This window comes from Gopherus evgoodei, chromosome 5 (genome assembly GCF_007399415.2).
Source record: "Gopherus evgoodei ecotype Sinaloan lineage chromosome 5, rGopEvg1_v1.p, whole genome shotgun sequence".
Classification (NCBI taxonomy): Eukaryota; Metazoa; Chordata; order Testudines; family Testudinidae; genus Gopherus; species Gopherus evgoodei.
This window is the reverse complement of record NC_044326.1, coordinates 123,212,691-123,232,483: the sequence shown is the minus strand read 5'-3', so window position 1 is coordinate 123,232,483 and position 19,793 is coordinate 123,212,691. Positions and strand designations below refer to the sequence as shown.

The window sequence follows — 19,793 nt, the reverse complement described above, 5'->3', positions numbered from 1 at the left end:
CATCTACCAGTTGGTGACCACTGTCGTAGAGCAAGTGAGTGGGACAATAGGCTGAGCCACCCCAGGAAAGGGTGCCAGACTCTTTGGTGAACTAATTCCCAGATGGACCACTAGGAGGCACCAGAGAGAGTCAGAAGCAAGCAGCCTCCCCATTACACATTCCAAGAAAGGACTTAAAAAATACAATTCCTTGCCAATACGATCAAACAAAACCTACAGGGTCTGATAGCCTGTGAGCAACTCCTACTAAAATTCATTATATGTAATGTATTCCTGTAGCTTCTCCATTTTTTAACTGCTTCACTGCTCTTTCTGTTTCATCTTCTGAGGGTAATTCAGTGATGACATCCATTTTACCTTGCAAGGTGCCCTGTTCATTTCACGTGTCTAGAATACTTGCATCTGGAAGAATGACAGGGTTCAGTAATTTGCCAAGATGATCCTTCCATACTTCCAGCACTTCTTGTCATTTGTTGTCAATTCATTTGTTGCCTCTGCTTCACTGGCCTTAGTGGGTTTCCATACAACTTAATCTTTCCGTATATCATTTTCAAATGGTTGGTCTTTAACTGAATTGTCATGTTTCCCATTAGTTCATGATCACTACCACACTCAGCATTTCTATAGACTCTAAAAGCTAGTGGGACAAGTGCTCTCAAAGCATTGAAAGAATGGGAGAAAGAAGAGGTAGCAGATGACTGGCTAATGGCTATAGTTGTACCAATCCTGAAGAAAGGAGAGTCACCTGATATGAATAATTATAAAACTATAAGTTTAACATCAGTGGGAACAATTATGATGAAAGTACTGCAATTTGTCAACACATTAAGGCCAGTTTTAGAGGAAGTAGTAGGCAAGAAACCGTGGCTTCAGACCAGGCTGAGTTGCATAGGATGATCTAGAGTTAAGCTCTCTAGCTTGTGCTGATGACCTCATACAATTTACAGATGCATCTGAATTATGCCCCGTCTACACTGGCAAGTTTGTGCGCAGTAAAGCAGCTCTGAGCGCTGTAACTCCCGAGGGGTACACACTGCCAAGCCACTTAGCGTGCAGAAACTGCGCAGATGCAGCGCTCTAAAAACAAAAACAAAAAAAACCCACCCCGACAAGAGGTGTAGAGCTTTCTGTGCCAGGGCTACAGCGCTGCCGCAGGTTCCCCAGCAGAGCTGCTTTGTTTCTTGCCCCATTAACAGTAACTTTCCTGCGCCACCATGGGAGGGTGGGAGGGACCACTGCTGCACACAGGCTATCTGCAAAGGGGCCAGGGCGGAAGCTGAAGGCTTGGAGAAGACCCTCCTTGATTCTCTGCTCATCCTCAGCAGCGAGATAGCTTCCATAATGATCTCCTCCTGTGGAAAGTGTGGGGACAGGAATGATTATCAGGCCCATTCTGCAGTGCTGACTCTCCCCAAGAGCCACATGCCCAGTGTACAGGATCCAGGAACAGTGATTTACCCTGCCCCTTCGGCTACTCAAACATTATGGAGTGTACAGCACCCAGCTATAAGCATAGGAATATTGTCATCGGCTATGTCCAGCATCCCATACAGGCCTCGCCAGCAGGCTTTTACACAGACAAATGCACACTCCACAGTCATTCTGCACTTGCTCAGCCTGTGACTGAACTGCTCCTTGCTGCTGTCAAGTTGTCCTGTGTATGGCTTCAGGACCACCGCTTTAAGGGTAGGCAGGGTCTCCCAGGATCACAATGGACATTTTGTCTTCCCTATGGTGATCTTCTGGTTCAGGAAGAAAGTCCATGCTTGCAGCTTCTTGACCAGGCAAACGTTCCGAAAGATGCGTGCATCATGCACCTTTCCGGGCCAGCCTGTGTTAATATCTGTGAAACGCTCACGATGATCCACAAGCACCTACAGAACCATTGAGAAATACCCCTTGCGATTAATGAACTCGCTGGCTAGGTGGTCTGGTGCCAGAACTGGCATGTGCCTGCCATCTATTGCCCCTCCACAGTTAGGAAAGCCCATCTGTGCAAAGCCATCCACAATCTCAAGCACGTTGCCCAGAGTAATGATCTTTCAGAGCAGGATGCAATTAATGGCCCTGAACACTTCCATCAACATGACTCCAGTGGTCGACTTTCCCACTCTGACCTGGTTAGTGACTGATCAGCAGCAGTCTGGAGTAGCCAGCTTCCACAGTGCAATCGCCACATGCTTCTCCAGTGACAGGGCAGCTCTCATTCTCGTGTCCTTGCACCGCAGGACTGGGGTGAGCTCATCATACAGTCCTGTGAATGTGGCTTCTCTCATGTGAAAGTTCTGCAGCCACCGCTCATCATCCCAGACATGCATCATGAGGTGATTCCCACCACTCAGTGCTTGTTTCCTGAGCCCAAAAGCGGCGTTCCACTGTGGTCAGCACCTCCGTGATGCCATAAGCAGTCTCGTGTCATAGCTAGTATGTGTGGCGAGATCAATGTCGCGCTTCTCATGCCTTTGTAGTTTAAGGAATAATTCCACTGCCACTTGTGACATGTTCGTCAGCACAAGCAGCATTCTGGTCAACAGCTTGGAATCCATTCTTGCAGCCAGAAAGAGGCAGGGCAGGATGCGCAGTACACAAACCATTGAAAGATGGCACCAAATGCGGACGGAATCACAGGGATTACTGGGATACGAAGCAATGCATCACGGGGCATAGGTACAGGGCCCACGATGCCCTGCAACTCCTTCCGCTTTCCCACAAGTCTTAGTAGCAGAAGAGGAAGAGATGCTCTGTGAGATAGAAGCCCAGAGTGCACCGCTCCAAACAGCGCCACAAGTGTGTGCATGCTATTGTGCAGGCAGCTGTCAGTGTGAACACACAACAACGGTTTTCCTTCGGCGCTCTCTGAGCGGCGCTGTAACTGCTAGCACTGTAACTTTGCAAGTGTAGACTTGCCCTTAATGATGATACTCTTGGTTAGTCCACTTGGGCTTAAAATAAATGCCAAGAAGATGAAGTGTTTGCTTTTTGGAAAAGGGATCAACTGTTGAAATGCAGCAGCTAAGTGGTACAACAAGGAAAATCTTAGGTACACCGAGCAAGCTTGATCAGTGCTGATGGTTACATCGACGATGAGTTACAAGAAGATATGCTTTAGCTACAAGTGCTGCAGAGAAGTCGATGAAATTATGGGCAGATACAAACATTAAATTTGGTACCCATGTGAAAAACTTATCAAACCAGTGTACTAACAGTATTACTCTATGGTTTGGAACCAACCGAGTTAAAAGAAACAGACCTCAGAAGGCTGGAAGCAGTAGGAATGAATTCTTTGGAAGATGGCAGGTGTAAAGTGGAATGATTTTTAAGACAAAATACATAAGGAGAGTAGGATGTGAAATCAGAGTACGGGACTGGCTGCAAATGAAAAGATTATGGTGATGGGGACACAGCAGAAGACAAACTGATGATAGGATCCAAAAAAGGAACTCTCATCAGTCTGTCAGAACTAGAAACTATATGGTGGGAGGTCATCCGCAGGTACGTAACCAGCTGGGTTTAACGGAGGAACAAGCCACGGACAGGAATAAAGGGTGATGCCGTACTATTCTCTGTGCCTCTAAAGCTCCTTTGGGATGAGAAGAAGGTGAAGCAAGTAACATGGATCAGAAGCAAGATAATTCACAGGGTCAAATCCCCAGCCCTGCTAAATCCCCTTTGTGTTGCTCTAACAGAGCTGTCCTACCTGTGCAACAAAAGATTTCCTTCCTCTCTACCCTAATCTCAGTCCACCCCAGAGTTATTTTTTGTATTCTCTGGCTGTTTAGGGTTAGTTATTTTTATGGGCCTCTAAGGGTATATCAGATTCTAGCAAGAAAACAAGGTCTCTACTCCATGGCATTTGAAGGGCCCACTCCTGCAAACACATTCATGTGAGCAGCCCTTACTTGTGCAAGTTCTCCCACTAAGTCTTACCCTGATGAGCATGAATTCATAGGACCAGGACTCAATCCTGATAAATATGATACAAATCAAATAACTGGGGTGAATAATGGGTGGAGATGGAACTAGAGATCAGGTTCATGTGCAAGTAGTGGGTTTTAACGGGGAATTGCAGGAAAACTTGTAGGCCAAGGCAAGAGGCCCAGTCATAGTTCCAAATGCCTATCTCTTCCATTGACCATGGGTGCTCAGCACCTCTGAACCTCAGGCCACTGACTTAGGTGTCTAAATATAAATTTAGTTGCCTAATTTTAGGCACACAAAGTTGAAGACTAGGATTGTATTTTCTCTGCCTTGTTTTCCTTACATAGGGTAGTTGTGAGAGTTCAGGTTTGTAAAATTCTCTGAACTGTATTACAAATCCCATTAAGGTCAATGGGAATCTTTCCATTGACTTCAACGGATGCTAGATCAGGCCCTGCAAATGTTTGCTATCATAATTTGAGAGGAAGCTATTTTCTTTTACAACCCCCTTTATGGTTAGTCTCTTCTCTAGCTGTACCAGTTTACCGCATGCAGTCCCCAGGCAGCAGTTAGTATTAGTGTTCCCTACTCAAACCAGCAGTCCTTTTGCACAAAGGAAAGCTTTTAGCAGCAAAACTGACTGCGTAACACCTTGCACAGGTTGTTTGTTTTATTTTTTTGGCTTCTCTTTGTTTGCTGTCACATTCACGTCACTGGAAATGATGAACCAAAAGATCTTCGTCACTAGAAGGCAATCTGGGATCCCAATCACGCTAACTAATATTTGTCTGTCATGTTCTCTTAAGAAACCCCCCCTCCACATACATATAAAACCAGCCTATTTTTTTCTGGATCACAACAACAGCTAATGTTATAGCATGACCTTGATGCCTCGCCAAGAAACGGCTGTGACATTTATTAAGGTGGGTCAGTTATAGCAGGATATAATTTAATTCATATCAATGTCTAGCGCTCTCTCTCTATACATATTCAAGCGAAAGTTAATCACGTTCGCAGAGAATTAAATTCCAGGAAATTCCTACTCCCTTTAGCAGAGAGAAGACCTGCTCCCTTAGTACTGAACGCTTTATAGGTGCTTTTTGCCTGTCATATGCTCAGAGTTTGGGTATTTTTTCCTGACCGTAGAGATGGCGTACTGCTTATCTCAGCCTTCATTTCAAGCAGGTCACTATAAACTATATGCTTCTCTCTCTCCCCCTACATTTGAAAGAACAGCTACATAACTGTAGCTAACAATAATCCTGAAATATGTCTCTTCCAGCCTTTCCACTAGACAGACTGCTACTTCTTTAGAAATGCAAGCCTTCCCACGGTAGATTACATACACAGAGACTTCATTCTTCACTACCTATTTGGAGAACTCTAATAATAAACCCGCTCTGATTTATAGGATGACATAAAAAAAAGAAAGGATCAATATGGTGTGTAATAGTGTTAATAGCCAATGATCTATGGGCACAGTTCATTAGAAATTTGTTCTCTGCAGCTACTGACTGCTCTGCAGGCTTCTGCTGCTTGGCCACACTCTCTGCCAAATCATGATGCATGAGTTCCACATCACTGACCTCGCAGACAATTTATAAAAAGAAATTAAATATATTGGGGCAGATTGGCCTGAATTGATTTACTTTGAAAGATCACTGCTAGCAGGCAAGTAGCATTCAAAAAACAAAACCCAAACTCTAAAACCCAGGCACTTAAAATGTTCATGTCATCTGTTAACTAGCAGGTTAGAAGGGGGCTCTGCACCAGAACTGGATGGTGTGTTGTAGTGCAAGAGCTGGACTGAAACTCGAGATCTGGATCTATATTCCTGGCTCTCCAGTACCCTTCTTACATGAACTTGATTTTCTCTCTCTCCTGCCTTAGTTCTAATACTTCTGTACTTCCACCTTCTGTCTTGTCTACATAGGCCCCAATCCTGCCAGCAGTTGTGTCCATGTGCACCCCTGTGTCTAAGTACAGTTAGTTACATGACTGAAGCCATAGATTTGGGGAAATCTCACCAAAAAACCCCAACATCTTGTTGAACTCTGAGACTGGAACTGTACATACAGATAGCAACAAACAACTATCTATGTACAGTTCCTAGCGCAGTGGGACCCTATCTTGATTGAAGCCTCTAGGTGTTATCATAGATCATCACAATTTGTAGTGTCTTCTTAGCTAGGAAGTTAGATCATAATATTACAAAGCTTTTGGGTTGAAGCAGATCTACTGAGGAAGCTGAGATGGAACCCTCCTTCCAGGATAGCACAATTGGCAGAGGGTATTGTGGGCTGGGTTTTGTCTCTCTCTTAAGCATCTCTCACGGGCACCACTAGGAGCAGGATAGTAGTTCAGATGGACCCACTTGTTTCATCCACCACGATTAACTTTGTGCTAATGGTCTCATTTACCTGGGGCTGAGGAAGCTATTCAATTAGATGTCCATAAAATACCATTCTATCAGGCTTTCCACAACTCAGACCTGAGCAATAGTTAAAAATATCCTACGTTTCTCTCAGCTCAGCATGTCAGCCAGGTCGAGTGGCAAAACACAGTGGAAAAGCTGCCAATCTTTTTTGATTAATTCCAACTGTTAAAAGACTGCAAGAAACTGCTCTATCATTACCTACATAAACTTTCTGAATAAAGCAGTGTTAAAATAGATACAAATCACATGACTATGTGGCACTTTATTGCAGTAAACTTCAGCTGGTGAACACTAGTACCAGTAAGTAATGGTGTTACTATGCATAAAATCAGTTAACAATCTTTGAATCTATAATGGGTTCTGTTTTGTCAAATGCACCAAGTCTCCAATGCCACCCTTTCAGCCTGTGTTGATTAGCTCTGCTATACAAGATAATTAATCCCTTATAGGATAGGATGAGTGGAAGTGGAAAAAGAGAACCAAGTTTCAAGAGGGACTCAGACTGGTTAGGAACCAGATTCTGAAGAATTCAAGGGTGGGGCTGGCTGTTCTGAGAAACAAACAGCAGAGCATGTAAAACAGGAGTTTCTCAAACTTTTGTACTGGTGACCCCTTTCACACAGCAAGCCTGAGTGCGACCCCCCCCCCCTTATAAATTAAATACACTTTTTTATATTTAACACTATTTTAAAGGCTGGAGGCGAAGCGGGGTTTGAGGTGGAGGCTGAAGCTCACGACCCCCCATGTAATAACCTCATGACTTCCTCAGGGGTCCCGACCCCCAGTTTGAGAACCCCTGAAATGACCTATTTTATAAAGCTCTGTTTCTGACAGCTCTGCTTGCCTGCTGTACTACTTAGCACTAATTAAACAATTAGCTCTTTCAAAAACTGTGATGACATGAGGTGGTTAAAAGAAGACAGAGCAGGTGCCAGGGCTTCTGCGGTAAGGGTAGGCTCAGCATCGATGCTGGCAAACCTTTTACCAAACATGCTGAACAGACCAGTGCCTGGGGATGTGGAGAGAATGAGGAAAAAATACCAGGAAGAAGACACTGAAATAAACAGAAAGCCATGGCAGGATTCCAATCACCTGAATTTTTTAACGTCACTTAAGGGAACCCCGTTTTGTTTGTTTTGTGTCTGACACTCAGGAATCTAGGCCTGAACCAAAGGGAAAAAGAACTCCTGAAAAAATCTGTTTCCCCCTGAAAGGAGTATGCTATAGAGCATGGCAACAAGCAAGGAGGGGTGGGATCTCTCACTGAGAGGGAACCTCTCCGCTGTCACTTTTGACTTATAGAAGATTTGAAACCTGGTCTCTGGGATAAAAGGCTAGTCCATTGACCAAACTGCACCACCTCCTCTTTAGACTCCCAATTCAACTCCAGTCTAAAATTATCCTTCGCTTCTACCAGAGCAGCCATATCATCCTCCCTCCGCCTCACCCCCTTTTTTTAAGCTTCTATCCTTCATCTTCAAGACAGTGCTGCCACTGCCAAAGTTTTCTTCCTACATTCTTCCTCATGCCCCCCTCAATCCTCTCTCCGTAGAACTCCTTAGGTTTCCTCCTATCGAAAAACAATTATTTTAATAGAATATCAGGGTTGGAAGGGACTCAAGAGGTCATCTAATCCAACCCCCTGCTCAAAGCAGGACCAATCCCCAGACAGATTTTTGCCCCAAATGGCCCTCTTAAGGATTGAACTCACAACCCTAGGTTTAGCAGGCCAATGCTCAAACCACTGAGTTATCCCTCTCCTCTATACAGTCTTACACCCAACCATCTTGTGGCTTATAATCTTGGTATCCACATGCCTTTATCCAGTAGGTACCCTCTGAATGCAGCCACCGCCACTTATAGCAGCACAGACAAATGGTATTTATGAAAATAAAACCACCATCCATGTGTGTTCTTTGCCAACTATTCCAACCAGCAACTTGGTAGGTTGCAAACTACGGTGTGCTCCTTAGACCTTCAACTGAGGCTATGTCTACACTATTGTGGTAAGTCAACCTACGCTACGCTAAGTTAATAACCATAGCTGGAGTCAATGTACCTTAGGTCGAGTTACCGCGGGGTCTAATCTGTGGGGAGTCAACGGGAGAAAATCTCCCATCAATTTATCTTACTCTTCTCGTTGGGGGTAGAGTACAGGAGTCAACTGGAGAGCGATCTGCAGTCAACTTGGTGGGTGTTTACTAGACCCGCTAAGTCAACCACCAGTGGATCGATCTCACAACGTTGATCCCTGCTGTAGTATAGACATGCCCTGAGTCCTTCAACACGGAAGCAAGGAAAGAGCTACAGCAGAACCTCAGAGTTACAAACACCTCGGGAATGGAGGTTGTCCGTAACTCTGAAATGTCAGTAACTCTGAACAAAACGTTAGGGTTGTTCTTTAAAAAGTTTACAACTGAATGTTGACTTAATACAGCTTTAAAACTTCAAAAGCATTTTCCTTCTGCTTAGTAAACATCTTTAATTTGAATGAAACGAACACAGAAACAGTTTAATTATTTTGTCAAATCTTTCCCTTTATTTTTAGCAGTTTATGTTTACCACATTACTGTGCTGTATTTACTCTTTTTTGGGGTGGGGAGGAGAGGAGGGAGCGTTGCTGCCTGGCTGTGTACTTCTGCTCCCAAAGGAGTTGTATGGTTGACTGGTCAGTTCATAACTCTGTGTTTGTAACTCTGAGGTTCTGCTATATCTCTGTAAATTCTCCACTACATTAATTTACCAAAAGCAAGGTCTAACAAATGCTGTCTCTTAGGTAAGCATGTAGTGTTGTATTTCATACTTTGAAGAGTTGCCATGTACATTGGCCAAACCGGACAGTCTCTACACAAAAGACTAAATGGACATAAATCTGACATCAGGAATTTTAACATTCAAAAACCAGTAGGAGAACATTTCAGTCTCCCTGGTCACTAAATAACAGACTTAAAAGTGGAAATTCTTCAACAAAAAAAACCTTAAAAAAAAACAGACTCCAGACTGCTCAATTGGAATTAATTTGCAAATTGGACACCATTAAATTAGGTTTGAATAAAGACTGGGAGCGGATGGGCCAGTACATAAAGTAAAACTATCTTCCCCATGCTTATTCTCCCTCATCCCCAGTTCCTCACATCTTCTTGTCAATTGCTGGAAATGGGCCATTTTCATTACCACTACAAACAGTTCTTTTTCTCTTCTGCTGATAATAGCTCACCTTAACTGATCACTCTCCTTATAGTGTGTATGGTAATACCCATTGTTTCATGTTCTCTGTGTATACGTATATCTTCCTAGTGTATTTTCCACTGCATGCATCCAGTGAAGTGGGCTGAAGCCCACGAAAGCTTATGCTCTAATAAACGTTAGTCTCTAAGGTGCCACAAATACTCCTGTTCTTTTTGCGGATACAGACTAACATGGCTGCTACTCTGAAAAGACCCCAATGAGAAACTGCGAACTGGAATTAATTTGTAAGCCGGACATGATCAAATTAGGCCTGAATAAAGACTGGGAGTGGATGGGTCACTACAAAAACTAAATCAATTTGTTAGTCTCTAAGGTGCCACAAGTACTCCTCGGTTGTTTTTACAAAAATTACTTTCCCCTTGCTAAATACTCACACCTTCTTGTGAACTGTTTGAAGCTTGTTTATACTGGCCTCATTAACACTACAAAAGTGATTTCCACTCCTTCTTGTCAACTGTTCAGAATAGCTTACTTCCAACTTAATTGAATTGGCTCGCTAGCACTGACCCCCACTTGGTAAGGCAACTCCCATCTTTTCATATGCTGTGTATTTATACACCCCTACTGCATGCTCCACTCCATGCATCTGATGAAGTAGGTCTTAGCCAACGAAAGCTTATGCCCAAATAAATGTGTTAAGTCTCTGAAGTGCCACAAGGATTCCTCATTGTTTTTGAAGAGCTGAACTCTCATTATCTTGTCATCAAAATATTCATGGTAAGAGAGACCACCTTGGGAAAGCAAAATTGAATAAGTGGAACTAAACATCCCATGATGCTACTATTAGTGTACAGTAAAGTGAACAGAGAAAGCAACTGGGGTACTACTATTTACAGTCCAGGCAGACATCATGTTGGAAAAAACAAGACCTGCAGCTGGATCCTTCTTAAAATAGTAGAATCTGTGTCTTTTTGAATGTGAACTACTCATTGTACTTGGGAAACTTGGTAATAGCAACATATCAGATTTCTTTTTTCCATCATTTACTTTTTATACCTGAGAATCATATTAGTCCAGGGTGGAAAACACTTATGAAAGTTGGCCTCTCCAAGAGGCTAGGCTATAGTACATAAGTAGGGGGACGATAACTGGTGAAATAATTCATGGGGAGCAATATTTGTTGTGCATTTTGGCATTTCCCTCTCCTCCACCTCAATTAAATAGTTATACCCAAGTAAATGTGTCCATTCCTCAGCAGAGGACAGATCAGAGCGTGAAACGGTACTACACTGCCTCTTAGCCACAGAGCGCTCTCTCTCTAACTAACAGATTGAATAGGGTCGTGAGTGTTGTTGATTACACTTTTTCCATGTTTACACAGCAGGGTACCGACATCTCTGCCCTTTCATATTTGCCACAAATGTGCAAACTCAAACATTTGGCCACCAATGCTAAACAAGAAGTGAGTTGCTCAACTTTAATAAGTAACCGAATCTCTACGATTCAAATATCAAATCATTGCACGTCTTTGTTGCTATAGAACAGTTTCCAAGTTCAAAGTCCACGTGTACAACAGGATGGAAAACACACACATACACCTGGTTTTATTTTGTTAGAAACGAATGTAAAACATTTATTCAGAGACACTATCTAAAGCATTTTCTTTATGGGGGGAGGGGTAGATTAATTTTCTTTGACTCAGAAAGTACCAGGAATTATTGTATTTCAGTAAAACACCCTTTACTGCCATTGTTCTGCACCTTGGCCTGTCATAAAGTCTCTTGTAAGAAGGTGGGGTGTAATTCACGAAGCAACTGAGGTGACTCGGCTATGCTGTCCTGGGGTGTGGCACCACTGTGATCCACAAAACTCCCGCTCAGCTGCCGCCTCGCCCTGCAGGTGCCTAAACTCACTCGGTTCCTAACTTTCTGCGGGTGGCCTCTGAGCACGCCTACAGGAACAGATCCCATTCAAAATCTGGCTGCAGGAGGAGGAGGTAGTAATGGTGCCCACCTTATAGCTTTTAGCTCAGTGGTTACAGCATTTGCCCGGGATATGGGAGACTGAAATTCAATTCTCTCTACCAGAGAGGGAAAAAGGATTTGAACAGGGGTCTCCCATCTCTCAGGACAGGGCTCAGATAGACTATAATGATGTGGAGCTCCCTTTCTCTCCTGCTGAAGCTGCTCCACTGTGGATCAAGAGAGACTGGAATAGGGGGACTGAATTAAGAGTCTCCCACCTCCCTGGTAGGGACCCTAACCATTGGGCTACAGAGTTATTGCCATTCTCTCCCTCTTTCAATGATTATTTAAGTACTCATCCACAGTGGAACAGTCACTGGGCCAGAGAGAGCACGTGGTCATAAAACAAAGAAATAAAATGAAACAAAGAACACAGTGCAATGCGTTAAAAGACTGTTTTCGATGATTTGCAAGTCACCAGTAAAAATTCACTCTAGGTTCCTATCTATTTTATCCCAACTAGTTTCACTCTCAGTCCATATCTGTAATTCTGAAAGTAGCAGCTTGCTTTTGCCTTTTGCACCAGTGAGGAAACCCACAAGTAGTATTTGGTCCTTTAATATTAATGATCTGTTGCTCTCCTTAGCTTTGATTATTGTTATGTAGGATATTTTGTTGGTTAAATAGTAAAATAAATAACAAATAAAAACAATGACAATAGCAAGGTTTTTATGCCTCAGATTAGACCTACTTTACCATTCCCATAATGTACTAATATAATCCACCTGCTTCTAAGCTATCCCCAAAGAGAAGACTTGCATGAGTAAGTACAGGTCTGGGCCTTTAATGTTTGCAAATGAAGCAATCTTTTGTAGTTCGAAAGAGAAAGAGAAGAGAAGAGAAGATGGTTAGCCCAGTAATTATTTTTTACTCTTGCAATTTAAAATAGTAATTGATATTCTTCAAATTGAGAAAAAAAGTATTACTCCTAGATTGAACCTAGACATTATGGTGATGAGTGTTACGTAACGATCTAGACAGGACCCCTAGAGTGATTTTTTACTGTTGACTTACAAATAGTTGAAAACACAGGTTTGTAATGGAAATGCTTGCTGGTCCTGCCTACCTAGTGAAAACAGTAACTATATTGGGATAGCATAGCAATACAGGCTCAGATAGAAGGAATTTCTATAACCCCATGCCTGTGCTCTGAAGAAGGCAGGGAAAGCCTCATTTTCCACTGTCAAAGCAGCAGCATAGTCCTGCCCTGCAGAATTTTTCCAGACCGTAAATCACTATGCAAGTACAGACTTTTTCCATTCAGATCCCGGCAACTGTTTCTCCACTCCCAAGCTTTCACCCATGGAGTCCCACAAGGCTAGTTCTCTCCCACCCATGGAGTCCCACAAGACTAGTTCTCTCCCACCCATTATTCAACACCAGCGGCACAGCGACACATGGACAACATACAGCTCTGTATCTCTTCTGCATTACCATCTCCCAGCTCTCTCGGCCTAGGTGAGAGGAGGAGCAGCTGGCTAAAGCTGAGCACAAGCAAGGCTGAGGTGAGGGCAATAAAGTCAAAAGTGCTTCAAAAGGACTTATCTGTTCTGTAATGTCCCTCAGGCTGGAAGACACCTGCCCTCAGATTGTTAACAAAATCCAAAGCATTTCAGTCCTGTTACACTGTTAAATGTCACTGGTTGCTCACAGAGCCAGTGTCAAAAAAAATATCCACTTCCCTCTGCAAGAAAGTTGAACCCCATCACATCTGACTCAGTGCTGTTCATATTGATCCATATGTGTGTGACCTCCCGGCGCGCAACTCAGAATACGTAAGAATGAGACCACACATCCCGAATAAAGCACCAATGGGTACAAAGCAGGAGCCCAACCACTTAGCAACACAGGTCATTGTGAATGCATCATCTGGGCTCCATCCTTGGCCCTGGCTTTCCATTGAACAGAGTCCTCTTAAAAGTCTCTGTCTTGGTATTGAAAGAACGCATGGGATTGCACTTAAATGCCTGAGAGAGCATTTCTCCCACCATGACCATGGCAGACATGATTCACTGGAAGGGTGAAAGTGTTGGCCAGTGATGCTGGAACAATTTTTATAGTGGGGGTCCTGAAGGTGGAAACCATGTATTTGGGTTATTACTCCTTCAAGTCAGCGGCAGCACCTCCCCACACCTATGTGGTCAGCCAACACAGGGATGCTGAAGAGTGAAAGAGAAAGAACTTTCACAGCAGCTGGACATGGATCACAGAACTCACTCCTGCAAGAGACAGACTAACGGCACCAACTAAAAGGAAAAATTCATTGCCTCCCCTCCCCAAGCAAAGTGTGCACCTGCGCCCTGCAGGAACAAGTTCTTCATGGGCACAGGCGCACACACAAAACTACACAGCAATCTAGCCATTGCCTCTTACAGGATATAAAAATCACACATTTAATAAATTGTCAAAGAAACAGTGTAGTACTAACTTTATAATTCCACCAAGAATAGGTTTGACGTACCATTTCCTATTTTTAAATACTTGGGAGGCAGTCAGTCACTGTAGTAACGAGGGGCTGATAGACAGATATACTGAATATCTATGCTCACACCTATGCTGTTTAAGAGGTAACCCAAAGCAAGTGCCACAGTGGTCTCAGACATCACTACATACACATTGGACTTGTAGTTTTTTTAAGAGAGACAGCAAAGCAAATTCCTTTTTCTAAAGACCAGCAAAATAAGCAGGATTTTTTTAAACAGAGCTACATGTCCTTATGCTTGAATTGGTTCATTATAGCCATCTACATTTATAGTTACACACATATAATTTAGCAATCATGCCCATACTCTATCCTTTTTTTTTTAGTTAAAGAAAGTCTGTTCCTTGGTGCAATCTTTATTTGAGAAGTAAGAAAATTTTGACCTTTACTAATTTCTAGTTAGCTTTAAAGAGCATGAAACAATGGACTTTTATCTAGTCCTTCAATGGACTGCTTTATGCACCACCATTAAAAGAACCTGCCATCCTAAAGTAACATATCGGGTCGGGACAAGTATTTATTATAATGAATTGCCCAATTAATGACAATCTGAAAGTCTAAACTCTTTACATAATAATACAATACTTGAGTGCGAGGTAAATTGTTCATTCTTAGCTTGGCCAACAGTATGGATTACCATTCACACTGGTTCAAGAGGCAAAGCTTTGAAATGTCAGACAGAAGCAGCACAAGAAGAGACACACAAGCAAAAAATATTATACTACACTGGCAGGGAATATGACTAAATTGCTTGTTAAGTGTTTTCCATCTCTGACTTCTATGATCCCATGATCCACAATAATTCATGACAGGCCATAGGAAGGCCTGCATCTTCCACATGGAAAGGACAAGAATCTCAACCATTCAACAAAAAAGAAAAAGTAGTGGTAGCAGATGAAAGTTGTTAACCTTTTCTGCTCCTTTAGTTCTTTACCCCCCCAAAACAGAAAGCATGGAGAAGCACCATTCATGTTTCACTGGACTAGCCAGAAAGCACAATACTGCTCATAATCCAGCTTTCCCCAGGTTCACAGAACCACTGTACAGATAGTCCATCCCAGAGGGGACAGGTAGTGCAATCTTCATTGTCCCCTGTCTCTCCTTTCAGGTGACTGCTCCTGGCTACGTCAGCTTGGCAGTCAAACACACAAATTGAAACTATCCATCTCCCCCCACCTGGAACTTGAGATACCTCATCTCCCTGCCATCCCTCCTGAAATCCCACTGGAGGGAGGTTCCCCCAAGTCATTTTGGAGTGCTGAGAAGACACCAGGAAATGCTCTATCACCAACCCTGTGCCATATTTTGGGGAAGAGAAGCAGCTTCCTCCCATCTTCATGGAGAAGTAGAGTGCTCTGGGATTTAGAGTTTGATATAATGTACACAAGTGAATAGAGGGAAGGCAGAAGCAAATGCAGCAATGTAGCAGCAGAATCAAACACAGACTGCTGGAGTAATGCTTCCTCAGTGACTCCCGTAGTCTTAAAACTCACCAGAGCTTCCCTGCTACCCACCAGAGCTCCTAAGCTCTGTAGGCTTCCCCTGGCCTTGACAGATCCTGCGGCACTCCTAGTTCCCAGCCAACCTACTCTGAAACATGTACCCCTACACCTCGGCTACCTCTACTCACACATGATCCATACCCTGATTTCTTCTCCTGCGCCAAGACGGCTTCCCTTCTAATGTTTTAAAGTCTGCTGGCAAGAATGTAGACCTGAGTAGAACATGGACATAAGCACTATGGCCCTAATTCAGCCATCCATAACAAAACACTATCTTCAGTTATTCCAAACACTAGAGGGGCTTAATTTTAGTAGTTGGGATGACTGTGCTTCTCTTTACAGAGTTCACCAATGCTCCGCCCTATACGTTACAGACCCCCTGTATAGACACTAACATACTGAAGGCAGTAATTCTCCATTCTTCATTAAGATCCAATGTGCCACTACTCATTCACGTGTCAATAAACATCTGTTATAGATACAAACTTCCTCAGAGCAGAATATGAAATTACAGCACTTGCAAGAAAAGAGTGAAGCTCGGTGTAATGCGGAAGCACTATACCAACAACTGGGGACACGTATGAATGAAATCAATTACAAAACCAATGCTCTGTGGTGCACATTATCCATATCCAACCCCCTCCGTTTCTTCTCCAGACGCAAGATGTCTGCAGTCATACAACCTTGAAGTCCATATGAAACAAATATTACAAGGAGAAGATGGGAGGATGATGTTGACAATGAAGTCACTGGCTAACTCTACCTGACTTCTGGAGAAAGAAACAGTGGTGCCCTGTTATTATTCAATTGCAGACCCCCAGTGAAAGAAAAGATGGGGAGAGAACAGATCACTTTACTATTGACAAATGCAAAGCTGTACATCTCCACAGAATGAAAGCAGGTCACGCTTACAGACTAGGAGGCTATTCTGGAAAGCAGCAACTTTGAAAAGGACATAGGGGTCACTGTAGATAACCGACTAAACAGGAACTCCTACTGTGTTGCTGTGGGGAAAAAAAAGAGTTACCACAGTCCTTGGATGAACAAACAGGTGAATATTGAGCAGGATCAAGGAAGAGTTTTTAATCTGTGAGATCATTAGTGGAATACTGAGTATAGACTTTATAAATGAGATTGGAAAAAGTGGAGAGGTTCCAAGAACAGCTACAGAACATGTGTGTTCTGGAAAACTTACTTTCCAGGGAAGACTAAGGGAGTTTGATCTGTTTAACTTAAAGAGATGGTTAAGAGGCAATTCAATTACTGTATATAAGCAAGTGCCAAGAGAGAAAATATCTGATACCAGATGGCTATTTAAGATGACAGACAAAGGCATTACAAGATCCAGTGGCTGGAAGCTGAAGTCAGAAATTTCAGACCGGAAAGAATAGGCAAATTTTTAAACAGTGAGGGTAATTAACTACTGGTGCAAATTCTCAAGGAATGTGGTAAGCTCTCTATCACTTGGAGTCTTTAAATCAAGAGAGATACCTATCTAAGAGATATACTTTAGCTGAACCCTAAGTTGTTGGGCTAGATGCAGGAATCCCCAGGAAATATTCTATGGCCTGTGTTATGCAGGAGATGAGACTAGATGATCATAATGATCCCTTCGGGTTTTAAGACCTGTGAAATCCATTGGCAGAGTTAGTTATCCCTTCCCGAGATAAGAAGAAAAATGCGGGAAAGGCAAAGAAGATGGAATTAAAAAATGCAGATTCACTTGTGAAGAACTGCGATTCCCCCACTGTAATAATCAATCTACGATTTTGAGGTCAACTGGAGTTTTGCCACTGACTTCAGTGGGAGCAGGGGCAGGGTTTTGGAAGATTTATGAACAGTGAGGTATGGAATGGCAGTAATGCTCAAAGCCAGGGATCTCAACACTATTTACATGTGGACGACATCTCATTAGAGCGCTTGTCCTCTGCACTCCCCCTCCCCCCATTGCTATATGGACAAACCTCATCTCCCTCTGGCAATTACTTTATTACAGTGTGGTAACTACATCATTGGTTTACAGGAAAATTAACATTAAATACTTTCCTAATGTTATGTCAATTTCTTTTAATTCATTTTAGCAGCTGGAAACAAAGAGAACTAACATCATGTGACCAGCCAGCTCTCAGCAGACTTCCGCTGAATGTACAGGTTGGGAATCTCTGGTTTAGGAAATTCAAGGGGAAGGGTAAGGTAACATGTATTTTCTTTCCTGGAAAAAGTACATCCCAAGGACAGAGATTGGGAAGGGGATACAAAGTATTGCTTTTTTCTAGTCTCTTTTAGGATGGTTGCTGTGAAGCCGCATTCTGTCATCCACCTCACTCTTATTCCACCCAACCCTTCCTTTAAAAACAAATATCTGTTCAAAAATCAAAGGTTTTGAAAGAAATGACACTGCAAAAAGAGATGGACTGTTTTGTTGCTCGTCACTTGAGTCTGGGCAAGTATTTGTACTGTGCAACAGTGCTGTTGCTAGGGTAATTACTCTCCACTGTTGAATAGCAAAGCAACGCTGCAGCAAAACTATTAACTCATTTTTACCCTTCAAATGCCTGTCTTTTACAGATGGAAACATAGCACCTTGTTTCCCTCCTCTCTTCCTTTAACATCTGACTATTCTGTTTATTTCATTTTGAAAACCAAAACCCCATAACATCTTCCCAGAGACAAACCACGGAAGTAAAAGCAAATACAAAATAATTCTGAAAGCAACAAACAACTGAGCAATTATCTTTTCAAGATTCCTATGGGTCTCTTTGCCCAGATCTACCATGGAGAGGTGACCATTACAAACATGAGAAGTTAAAAACAAACAAACAAACCATGCAGCATTTGTGACTGGAAAACAATAAATAGGTTGGCCCCACTGCTGCACTCCTTACTCAGGCAAAACTCCCATTGAAGCCGTTGAGAAGACAATTCTGCCTCTCCAGTGAAGGGTTTGCCTAATTATTTTGTTATTGGTTTTATCACAGCATTGCATGGCAGCTCTAACTGAATTTGCTAGACAATGTACAGACATATAGTAAGACACACTCCCTGTAAAGACTTCGGGATTTGACCCTGAGCTGGGATCTGGGAAAACACATGCAATGTATTTTCTTTGTAAAATATGCAACAACAATTCCCTCCACCTTCTATAAATGGGGTGTAAATATGTTATGAATCTGGATCTGCATCCCATGGGTTCTGTTTATCTTTCAGCTGTAAACATTTCTTCCAGCTCCACCCACGACCCAGATTCCTTGAAGGGGGAAATAACCCCAAAGGCATACTAGCTTTTAGCAAACAATGTTCAAGTGTTTTGGATAGCAATGGGCTCTTCCCAGAACAGAGACGAGGACCCAGACTGCGGTCCCCCATCCAAGCGCACTTGTCACCCTCCTCCTTTCCACACTTCAGCCGCTTAAGAATTCACAGCGACAACCTTGGGCTGCAGACATCCAGGTCACAGACGCATCCCCCACGCCGGCCGCACCATGCTCCCCTTCCCCAGACCGGTTTTGCTGCTTATTCCTCGCGCATGCAGCAAAACAATTTGTGTGTGGTGGTGGGGGGTGTTGTGTATTCACCCCATTTAACAGGCCCGATTTCTACTGCCAGCCAAGCCACCCCCTGCAGTGCCTCGCTGGTATTATGCCCATTCCCAGCCCTCTGCAATGGTAATGCCTTGGGGTTGATTTGCCCTGATCAAACTTGCTGGCAGAGTTCGCCTCCAGGTGCAAGGTGGTTTCTTTCCCTCCGCGGCAAAGAAAGCCATGTTGCATTGAGGCGACGGGTGGAGCAGGAGGAGGAATGACCCCATGATTGTGTGACTGACACCCATCCCACCCCAAACACCGGCCACGGACAATCGAAATACACCAGCCGACGGGCTGCCGCGACTGCAAGCCACCGGCCCTGGGCTCCCTCCCTTACCTTCAGTGCCGCCGCGCAGCCGAAGGCAGAGATGACCTTGCAGAGACATTCATCCTCTGTGCAGCAAAGGAAGCGCTGCCTCCGGGGGCGGCCGCAGCGATCCCCAGGGCAAGAGGCGAGCCGCGCCGCGAGCCCCGCCAGTGACCGCGCCGGCTGGCGGAGCGGGGCAGCGCCCCTACGCGGGGCCGGGCTGCAGGTGCTGGGCGGTGCGCCGGGCGGGCGGGGGCTCCACAGCCAGCTGCGCCAGGGCCCGGGGCGCTCGCACCGCGACTGCCCGCTCGGGGATGGTCAGGCTCGCCCACAGCCGCACCCCAGGGCAG

At 43.8% G+C, this 19,793-nt stretch overlaps 1 protein-coding gene across 2 annotated transcripts in view; it reads right to left on the bottom strand.

Annotated features, from left to right (window-relative positions):
* GPRIN3 (GPRIN family member 3) overlaps positions 1-19,580 on the bottom strand; it is a 61,912-nt gene extending 42,332 nt beyond the window's left edge. For both annotated transcript variants that reach the window (XM_030565197.1, XM_030565198.1), the window contains exon 1: positions 19,474-19,580. The gene's annotated coding sequence lies outside the window, so the exon portion shown is untranslated. The remainder of the gene's footprint in view (positions 1-19,473) is intronic.
* Positions 19,581-19,793: the final 213 nt, after the last annotated feature.